Here is an 11,921-nt window from a genome sequence, read left to right as displayed (position 1 = left end):
AGCACAGCGCTTGCAGCATCAGGAGGCAATCCCATGGGTAGGCAGAGGGGTTGGGGGGGGCGGGGGCGCAGGGAGCTTGGCGGACCAGACACAAGAGCCCCGCGGGCCGCATGTTTGAGACCCCTGCTCTAAACATTACACAATATAATTGGCTTGAGCCTCCACTCAGAAATCTGGGAAAACTAACATCCTACCCCAGGCCTCATTGTATTAGTTTAACAGAGAGGTTAAGGGGTGATTTGATTACAGTTTATAAGTACCTCATCCAAACCACCAAATTAAAGTTGACATACAAGAATGTCTTCATTGGATTGAAGTCTATCATTCCTGTCTTTGGAACCATATGCTATATCACATTCTAGTCATTTCTGCACATCCATCATACAAACTGTTTATATATAAAAAAAGTCATGACAACAAGATTCAACCTAGAAAAAGACATATAGGGAATGACTGTGAAAATATCCAATTTTGAAAGGGATGCATTTAGCATATCATCGCAACGGGCCGTTCAAGAACAAAATGTGACTGTCTTCTGAATGCTGAGTCATATGATGCCCTGGAACTGTCACTGGGAGTTTTTGTTTTCTTTAAAAATAATTATATTCTTCTGTATATTTCAGTTAGAGAGAAGTATTATGGTGAATGGACCATCAGAGATCATTCAGGAAACCACACCCATGTCTCCAGTTACAACTGACAGCTTTACAACACCCAAAAGAACATTTCTCCTAATTTTGATGCTGTTGTTATTGAAACTGAAAATAAGAATAAGCTCATTAAAAATAATGGGCCAGATTCTCATTTATACTAAGGCCTCTTTACACCTCTCTGGCAGCATCAAGGGGCCTTACGGTGGGCGAAAATTACCTCTTTAATTGCAACAGCTCCAAATTGCTGTCCTGTAACTAGAGAGAGTAATGTCTCCTAGTCTTGAGGAGGGAGCAGTGTAGTATCATTGACATAGATGTGGTTCACTATACAATTTATTACTTCCAAAGTCTCTCTTTTGTTAAAAAAAATGCATTGAATTGAGTGTTAATGAAAAGTTCACAGCATTGGAAACTAGAGTTCTCTGTTTAAACCCAGAATAGCATGGGCAATGTTAGTGCAAGCTCTCTTAGGCCTTGGCTACACTTGCAGATGTACAGCGCTGTGAGTTAAACCTGACTTCATATAGCTGAGTAGGGAAAGCGCTGCAGTCTGTCCACATTGACAGCTGCCCAGCGCACTGTCATGGCCACATTTGCAGCATTTGCTGCGCCATTGGGAGCGGTGCATTATGGGCAGCTATCCCACAGAGCACCTTTTCCCATTCTGGTGCCGTGGGTTGTGGGAAGGGGGCGTGGGTGCGGGGCATTCTGGGTCCTGTCCCAACGCCCCGTGATGCATCGCTTCGCATCCCAGAAAACCCTTTGTTTCCGTCCACCTTTGGTGCCACCTTTCAACAGTTTCTGTGCAGCGCGATCTGTCTGTGGGAAATGGACCCCGAACTGCTGAGGCGTATGCTGACTTATCTCGCCAGCACGTCACGTTTGGCTGTCGAACTATTCCTTAAGATCCAAAGTAACAGTGAGAGTGAGGAGTCCGACGATGCTATCAAGCCGTGTAACACATACGACACGAAAATGCTTGTGGCATTCACGGACATGCTTAGCACCGTGGAACGCTGCTTTTGGGATCGGGAAACAAGCACTGAGTGGTGGGATCACATCGTCATGGAAGTCTGGGATGACGAGCAGTGGCTGCAGAACTTTCGGATGAGAAAAGCCACTTTCATGGGACTGTGTGAGGAGCTTTCCCCCACCCTGCAGCTCAAGGACACGAGATTGAGAGCTGCCCTGCCAGTGGAGAAGCGGGTGGCTATTGCAGTCTGGAAGCTGGCAACTCCAGACAGCTACCCGTCGGTCACAAACCAGTTTGGAGTGGGAAAGTCGACCGTTGGAATCGTGTTGATGCAAGTTTGCAGGGCCATTAATCGCATCCTACTCAGAAGAACCGTGACTCTGGGTAATGTGCAGGAAATAGTGGATGGCTTTGCACAAATGGGGTTCCCTAACTGTGGAGGGGCGATAGATGGGACGCACATTCCTATTCTGGCACCACCCCACCTAGCATCCGAGTACGTTAATCGGAAGGGGTATTTCTCTATGGTTCTCCAGGCGCTTGTGGCTCAGCGTGGGCGTTTCATTGACATTAATACAGGCTGGCCCAGAAAGGTACATGATGCATGCATCTTTTGGAACACTTGGTTGTTCAGGAAGATGCAGGCCGGGACATTTTCCCAGAGTGGAAGATCACGGTAGGGGAAGTCAAAATGCCCATTGTGATCCTTGGAGATCCCACTTACCCATTAATGCCGTGGCTCATGAAACCCTACACAGGGAGCCTTGACAGCAGCAAGGAACAGTTCAACTACAGACAGAGCCGGTGCCGAATGACTGTGGAGTGTGCCTTTGGCCGTTTAAAGGGCCGCTGGCGATCTCTGTATTGGAAGCTGGACTTGGCCGAAAACAGCATCCCCGTGGTTATATCTGTGTGCTGTGCCCTCCATAATATTTGTGAAGGGAAGGGTGAAAGCTTCACTCAGGCATGGACCTCCGAGTTTAACACCTGGAGGCTGAATTTGCACAGCCAGAGAGCAGGGCTATTACAGGGGCCCAGCCCGGGGCTGCAAGGATTAGGGATGCCTTGAGGGAGCAATTTGAGGCTGAAAACTAGCAGTGATATCTGGTGCCCTTCACGGGAGTGAAGTGCAGTAGTTCCAATCTTTAGGAATCAGTGTTTGCTAAGCAGACAAGCAGACTTGCAGTGCCTGTTTATTTCCTGGGCTAAGGAGTCATTTACTTTATGCAATAATAAAGAATGTTTTCAAAGCCAAAGAATCCATTTATTGAAAAGAAAAAAAAAATTTTATTGAAAAGAAACAAGGGGGTGGAATGGGGAACGGTACAATCACAGATTTGCGTATGTCCTGTCTGGTGTGCTGTGCAGTGAGTGCTGCACTTCAGGATAGCTATACTGCATGGTGATGGGGGTTGAGTGCAGAGGGTAAGGGTCGTGGTTTTCAGGGCTGGGTGGTGAAGATACTGGTGTTGGAGGCAGCTGGTGGCGTTAAGAACACGGAAGTTGGGGAAGGTGGGTTGAAGGTGACAGTGGGGCACAACGGAAAGAGTTTTGGGACAAGGGCTGTGGGGGGGGTGGCATTTGCGTTTGCGGTACTGCTCCTTCTGCATGGCTATGAGCTCCTGGATAGCTTCTGCTTGGTGCTCCATGATGCTTCTGAGCCGATCCGTGCTTTGCTGCCGGTGCTCCGTGCTTTGCCGACGGTGCGCTGCATTTTCCTGGCGGATCCTGCTTTCTCTCCCCCTCCAGTTCTGTGCTTTCTCATTCTCTTTAATAGATTGCCGCATCACTTCTTGCAGCATGTCTTCTTTGCTTTTTCGCGGTCTCTTTCTGAGTCTTTGCAGTCTCTGAGCAGGCGATAAGAGGGACGGCTGAGATCTCAAGGTTGATGCAGCTGTATAGGCAAAATGCAACATTTAACAGAGGCAGCATTGTTTATACCAGACAGAGTAATGATTTCCCCCGCACTTAAGGAGTAGAAAACACACAGGGTCTACACAATTGCATAATTTTCCCATCCAAAACAAAGAACACATATTCCACGGGAGCCTCAAAATGGTGAGTAAGGGGGACTGATTGTTTCAGGGCTGCACTGTCCTCTGGGTTTCTGTGCCTTGGGGAGAGCCAACAGCTTTGGGGGCACCTACACTGAACACTGTCCCAACATTTTCCACAGGAGTTCGTCTGGATGATATCTCGCTGCTGAGGGTGACCTAGGAAGCAAGGAAGGGTCTTCTACTGCAATGCGGGCTTCCGCCCTGGCCCATATGCAGCTTGCCTGTGTGCAGCAATGGTCCCCCTACCCCTCGCGGCACAGTGGCGCGGACACGTTAGCCTGGCTGGGACAAGGACCATGGTGGCTCTCCCGATAAACCTGCAAGCGCATTGCACACGTTCTGGATGAGACATTTGAGGAAATTACCAAGGACGATTATCGCGATGTGATAAACCACATCAATGCACTATTCCGCATCTAGGCATGCATGCCTAACCCTCCTCTCCCAAAGAGTCCGCACCGAAAAAATTCCTTCCCGAAAAAAAACCCGCTTACCGGGAACCTGCTCTTCTGTTTGTCCTCCACCAGGTACTGGCTGCTGTGACTGGCTACCTTCCTCCTGGCTCGAGAAGAGCTCCTGGCTGCATGGCTGCATGCAGGGATTCTGGGGTGTCTCCATCCGGCCCACCACCCTCATTCCCGTTTTCCTCCTCTGCCTCCTCCTCCTCCCCCCCCACACCGTCTCTGAAGTGCCCATGGTGGTGCTCAGAGTGGAGGCGAGGTTAACCCCAAGTATCGCATCCAGCTCTTTGTAGAATCGGCAGGTCGCGGGGGGGAGCACCAGAGTGGCCATTTGCATCGCGGGCTTTGTGGTAGGCACTCCGCAGCTCTTTCACTTTAATCCTGCACTGCAGGGCGTCCCAGTCATGGCCCCTTTCCATCATGTCCTTTGATACCTTCCCGAAGGTATCGTAATTCCTACAGCTGGAGCGCAGCTGGGACTGTACAGCTTCCTCCCCCCAAACACTGATGAGGTTCAGCAACTCGCCATTGCTCCATGCTGGGGGTCGCTTGGCGCATGGAGGCATAGTCACCTGGAAAGATTCACTGATAGCACTCCACGCCATGCTGGGCTGAGCAAACAGGAAGGGGATTTTTTAAATTTCCGGGGAATGTAAAGGGTGGGTCACATGGTTGGTTACCTGAGGCCAGGGCAGTAGAGTTTGAACTGATGACCAGAGTGACTAGAACAGGCATTGTGGGATACTGCCGAATAATTCTGGAGGCCAGTCACAGTGCATTGGGCGGCCACACTGGTGCTGCAGCGGCAGCGCAATACATGCTATTCCTCTCGGGGAGGTGGAGTACATGTAGCGCTGCAACCACGGAGATACAGCGCTGCAAATGCCTTGCCAGTGTGGACGGGGAGTGAGTTACAATGCTGGGGGCGGCTTTACAGCGCTGTAACTCGCAAGTGTAGCCAAGGTCTTACATCCACCCTGCCTATGTACCTCAGTCTGAATTTGGTAGAGGGTCTATATCATCGATCCTTATATCCTCAGTCAATGTTTACTCTAAATATATAGAACGAGACACGTTTTTATGATTTGGTCTAAAAAGTAAATCAGGGAGCTACCCTGTTTCCCCGAAAATAAGACAGTGTCTTATATTAATTTTTGCTCCCAAAGATGCGCTAGGTCTTATTTTCAGGGGATGTCTTATTTTTCAGAAATGAAAAATGCCTTATTATCGGTGGATGCCTTATTATCGGGGAGGTCTTATTATCGGGGGGATGCCTTATATTACAACGAGAGGCAAAACTGTAAGTAGGCCTTATTTTCGGAGGATGTCTTATTTTCGGGGAAACAGGGTAGTTCAAGATGTCTTGTTAAAAATAATAGACTCTTGGAATCATTACAAAAATAACATTGTTTGCTCACAAATTTGAGGTTGTACAAATGTGATTTATCATAAATTGCAATAGTTAATACACCAACCATCCAGAGATGCACATAGCATTACAGCTGGTTGAAAAATTTCTAACAAAACATTTTTATCATTCAAAAACTGAAATATTTCATGGAATCATTTTGGTTTCAACAAACTTCTTCTGAAACACAGGCAGGGTTCCAATGGAAAGCTCTATTTTTCAAACTGTTGGAATTTCCAAAGGAACAGAAATTCCAAAGTTTGACCAGCTATATAGAGGATACTGTTTTTTTAAGGGGCAAGTATATTTTTCTCCTCATTGCCAAGTATCACATCTGTCTCTTCCACATTGAATAATCTCAGTCTAGTGTCTGTTACAGAATACAGAGTTTAAGAGATGCTATCAGTCAATACAACAAGGAGTCCGGTGGCACCTTAAAGACTAACGGATTTATTTGGGCATAAGAAGATGCATCTGAAGAAGTGAGGTTTTTTACCCACAAAAGCTTATGCCCAAATAAATCTGTTAGTCTTTAAGGTGCCACCGGACTCCTTGTTGTTTTTGTGGATACAGACTAACACAGCTACCTATCAGTCAATACCTACACTACTAATAATTAATTAACATTATTTAGGATTCATCCCATTTGGAACAACATTTAATCCACAGTTGTCTTTGTCAAAAATCCTATCAGATTTGATACCCACATTGAAATCTCTTTGAAGTGCAAATCGGCAAGTTCAGCAGAGACATAAATATGATTCAGACCATTAACCGCAGCCTCTATTCTTTAATGAACACAAAAAGACAAACTGGATTACTAATAATTACTTGGATAAACACATAATAGGTAGGAAAGGGTATGCTTAATACAAGTTATTGTTATTGTTGAGAGCCAAGACACTTGATCTGCTTTGCAGCTGAGTGATTTAACTTGTGCAATTTGTAACCGAAGTTATACAGAAAAACAATATTATTCATCAGACATGTGCAATAACGTGTATGAGTCAAGTCATGGTGAGTGAAAATGAAGTGGCATACAGCAAATGCACCCCATAAGAAAAGGGTTACAGGATCTGATCATAGAAAAACCCATATGTCAATGAGAAAAAGGCCAGAAATGCATTCTGATCATGTGCTCATCACAATTTAAATGCCTCAATAAAATGTGGGATTTACAGAGGAAAAATCCATTTCATTTCTACCTCACATTTCAAACTAACCCTTCACTCATTGCTATCTCTGGGCTAGATTTACACTGAGCTTTACCATCATCATGCAGCGCAGATTTCCCAGTCGCTGAAAGTCCATCTGGATAGAGGTTGCAGTAACTTAAGTTGTCCACAACCTTCCCTTTGTTTAGTCTCCAACAGTCATCTAGCCCTGGCCCAGAAGTGGGCAGAGCTGTCTGAGAAGGGTGCACAGCCAGCCAGGGAGCTGGGATGTGAGCTGGGCAGCCTTCTCCTACTTAGCCCCAATGGCAACTTGAACTGCTTCACTGTCAGACCCCTCAAGGGAAGGAGGGAAGCAATACCTTTCCCGTGTGTGACTCCCCCCAGGGCACAGGGAAGTGCACTGAACCCTCACACTGCCTTGTTACACTGCCCTGTGTGCCTCCAGAGATTGCCTCTATGCAGCCTGTGCAATGCATGCATTTTATAGTTCATTGAAAACACAGAGAGAGTTGCATTTTATACAAGAGACCTGACAAGTTTGTTTTGTTTTGCTCTTGCAATGGGTGGGCAGCATTGTGAAAACCACACTGAAACAAAAGAAAACACTCAGCCAAATTGTCCTTTTACTTAAACTCATATAAACCCAGTGGAGTCAACAGATGGCAGCAGTGGACCTGAGAGAAGAATTTCACCCTTTTAACTTATATTCCACAGATCACTGAAACGCTCACTAGCTTCTGAAGTTTACTGGGCCAGGGGGTGGGAATGGAAACTGTTCATTGAGGTGAATATGAAGAGGCCAGGACCAAGGGCTGAATCTAGATGGATCCAGATGTCCAATGCACAACAGGTAAAGGAGGCCTCGGAAAGCCATTTCCCTCCCGCCAATTGGCATTCCCATGCAGGAACAAACAGAGTCCCTTAGGATTGAGTGGTGTAGCCTGGCAGGGGGTTAAAAACCATTTAAAGTATGGCCAAGGACACCTATTATTATTATTTGTATTGCAGTAGCACCTACAATCCACAATCATGGACAAGGACCCCACTGTGCTAGGTGCTGTACAAACACAGAACAAAAAGCTGGTCCCTGCCGCAAGGAGCTTAGAACCTACGTAAATCTAGCAGGATCAGTCACTCTCTGACTAGAGAGAAGGAATCCAGCATTTTCCCTCAGAAGCTTGTGTAAGTTCTGAGAGTGTATTAGAAACTGGAATCTGAATAAATTATATATCCATATCTGAACTCAGGAAACATATTTCTAAGGGAAAAAACAGGTTGAGAGAGTTGGCAGTTTGTGAAAGAGACATTATTAAGGGCACAAGAGCAAACTATCCCACTGCATAGGAAAGATCAGAAGTATGGTAAGAGACCACCCTGGCTTAACCAGGAGATCTTCAATTATCTGAAACTCAAAAAAGAGTCCTAAAAAAAAAGGTGGAAACTGCGTCAAATTATGAAGGATGAATATAAATAACAGCACAAGTATGCAGGGACAAAATTAGAAAGGCCAAGGCACAAAATGAGATTAAACTAGCTAGAGACATAAAGGGTAACAAGAAAACATTCTATAAATACATAAGAAGCAAGAGGAAGACCAAGGACAAAGTAAGCCCATTACTCATTGAGGGGGGAAAGACAATAACAGAAAATGTGAAATGGCAGAAGTGCTAAATGCCGTTTTTGTTTCAGTTTTCACCAAAAAGTTTAGTAGCAATCGGACGTCTGACATAGTGAAAGACAGTGAAAGGATCCAAGGCTAAAATAGGGAAAGAACAAGTTAAAAATTACTTAGACAAGTTAGATGTCTTCAAGTCGGCAGGGCGTGATGAAATACATCCTAGAATACTCAATGAGCTGGCTGAGGCGATATCTGAGCCATTTGTGATTATCTTTGAAAACTCATAGAATATGGGAGAGATTCCAAAAGGATTGAAAGAGGGCAAATATAATACCCATCTATAAAAAGGGGATTAAGGACAACCTGGGAAATTAGACCAGTCAGTATAACTTAAATACCCGGAAAGATAATGGAGCACATAATCAAGCAATCAATCTGCAAACACCTAGAAGATAGTAAGGTGATAAGTAACAGTCAGCTTGGATTTTTCAAGAACAAATAGTGTCAAACCAACCTAATAGCTTTCTTTGACAGGGTAATAAGCCTTGTATATCTTGATTTTAGTAGGGCTTTTGATACTGTATCACGTGACCTTCTCATAAACAAATTAGGGAAGTACAACCTAGATGGAGCTACTAAAAGGTGGATGCATAATTGGTTGGAAAAAAACATTCCCAGAGAGTAGTTATCAGTGATTCACAGTCATGCTGGAAGGGCATATCAAGTGGGGTCCCGCAGGGATCAGTTCTGGGTCCAGTTCTGTTCAATATCTTCATCAATGATTTAAATAATGGCATAGAGAGTACACTTATAAAGTTTGAGGATGATACCAAGCTGGGAGAGGTTGCATGTGCATTGGAGGATAGGATTAAAATTCAAAATGATCTGGACAAACTAGAGAAATGGTCTGAAGTAAACAGGATGAAATTCAATAAGGACAAATGCAAAGTACTTAGGAAGGACCAATCAGTTGCACACATACAAAATGGGAAATGACCAGGAATGAGTACTGTGGAAAGGGATCTACGCGTCATAGTGAATCACAAGCTAAATATGAGTCAACAGCATAACACTATTGCAAAAAAGGCAAACCTCATTCTGGGATGTAATAGCAGGAGTTTTGTAAGCAAGACACGAGAAGTAATTCTTCCGTTCTACTCCGCACTGATAAGGCCTCAACTGGAGTACTGGGTCCAGTTCTGGGTGCCACATTTCAGAAAAGATATGGACAAATTGGAGAAAGTCCAGAGAAGAGCAACAAAAATGATTAAAGGCCTAGCAGACATGACCTATGAGGGAAGATTGAAAAAATTGGATTTGTTTAGACTGGAGAAGAAAAGACTGGGGGTGGGTGGGAATATAATAGTTTTCAAGTACATAAAAGGTTGTTACAAGGAGGAGGGTGAAAAATTGTTCTCCTTAACCTCTGAGGATAGGAAAAGAAGCAATGGGCTTAAATTGCAGCAAGGGAGGTTTAGATTAGACATTAGGTAAAACTTCCTTACTGCCAGGGTAGTTAATCACTGGAACAAATTGTCTAGGGAGGTTGTGGAATCTCCATAGAATCATAGAATATCAGGGCTAGAAGGGACCTCAGGAGGTCATCTAGTCCAACCCCCTGCTCAAAGCAGGACCAATCCCCGAACAGATTTTTGACCCAGATCCCTAAATGGCCCCCTCAAGGATTGAATTCACAACCCTGGGTTTAGCAGGCCAATGCTCAAACCACTGAGCTATCCCTCTCCCTCTATCATTGGAGGTTTTAAGAACAGGTAGGAAAAACATCTGTCAGGAATGGTTTAATTATTACTTAGTCCTGCCTTGAGTGCAGAGAACTGGACTATATGACCTATTGAGATCCCTTCCAGTCCTACGCATCTATAATTCTATGTTCATGATGTGCATTACATCGTTGTCATTGATATGAGTGCCAGAAGAGAGGATATGGGCACTCGAGTACTTAGTGTTTGGGCATATCACAATTAATCATCTTTGGCACAATGAGGAGGCAGTAATGAGCTTTCTCCTTTGTTTTATTGGTCCCACAATCCAAATGCAGCATTTGGACTTGGGCTCAAAGTTTGATGGTTTGATCCCGAATGCAAACATTGCGGATTTAGCAGTGATAGCCACATGATGGGTGATTCAGAGAGAGACATCATGATAACAGCTGGGGCCGGACTTCAGGCTGCAGATTGGGAAAGAGTTCCCTTCTTTTTCACATGGTCTGACTGCACATTTGAAAACCACAGGGGCCTCTTGCTGGGTATACAGGCCCACACAAAGTTACAACATATTTAATAAAGCAACCTACAGTCTTTCTGCACTTACATTATGTGTCTTTTTTTATTTCACCTTGAGCTGTGATGGCAGCAAATAATAAATTTCAATATTGCCTATATAAAAACAGGGATTCACTTTAATCCTCTTTGGCTTCTCTCTGTAATGAAGAGTCAGGAGTATCCAAGTACATCAGAGCTTTCAGCCCACAGAACGGAAGGTAGGAATTTGGAAGATCAGTCTGAGCTGCACAAAATGAGAATAATTTCAAATATGTGGTTTGACACTATTATTAACCAAGAGTTATCATGGTGATTTTATTTTAGTAAAATAAAATGTGTTCCTCTTCCTGTGATACCTGGGCACAGCACATGCAAAAACTGCCCAAGTATACAACACCCCACAAAAGGGCATCCAGGCTAGCTGTCCCCTAATTAACCACTCATCTACCACAAAGGAAATTAAGGGAAGTAGGGAAAGACAAGATGTTGCCATCCTTAAAACCCATTCACAAAGCCCAGGCTCTGATAGGCCATGTGAACTGGATTGTCTGATCCTGATATTTGAATTTATGCAAAGAACTTCCCTTCTTTATCAGCGCTTATACTTGGCTATTTGAGAAATATTATGTGAAACCAGCTCCCTCTAGTGATAAGAAACAACCATCTTGTCCCATCTTTCTTTGCAAATGATATTGCACTGGATAACAAAGAGCTCACAGTTTGAGGTCATGATTCAACAAACCATTTAGGAGCATAGGACATAGGTCTGGAAGGGACCTCCTGGGCAGGCAACCCCATAATATAATCTTGTTCATAAGCTTATAAAGCTCCATCTTAAAACTAGTTAGGTTGTTTGCCCCACTGCTCCTATTGGAAGGTTGTTCCAGAACCTCTCCTCTGATGGTTAGAAACCTTCTCATTTTCAGCCTAATATCCATGGCTAGTTTATACCCATTTGTTCTTGTCCCAACATTGTCCTTTAGCTTAAGTAGTTCTTTACCCTCCCAGCTGTTTCCCTCCCCTCCCCCAGTTTATTTGTGGAGAGCAATAATATCTCCTGTCAGCCTTCATTTTACTAGACTAATCAAGCCAAGCTCTTTTACTCTCCTCTTATAAAATAGCCCTCCATTCCCCAGATCATTCTAGTAACCCTTCTCGGCACTTGCTCCAGTTTGAATTTGGCTTTCTTGAAATGGGTGAGTAGAGCTGTACATACCCTGTTTCCCCGAAAATAAGACAGTGTCTTATATTAATTTTTGCTCCCAAAGATGCGCTAGGTCTTATTTTCAGGGGA

The sequence above is a fragment of the Malaclemys terrapin genome, chromosome 9 (assembly GCF_027887155.1).
Source record: "Malaclemys terrapin pileata isolate rMalTer1 chromosome 9, rMalTer1.hap1, whole genome shotgun sequence".
Taxonomy (NCBI): Eukaryota; Metazoa; Chordata; order Testudines; family Emydidae; genus Malaclemys; species Malaclemys terrapin.
Note: the sequence above shows the minus strand (reverse complement) of the source record.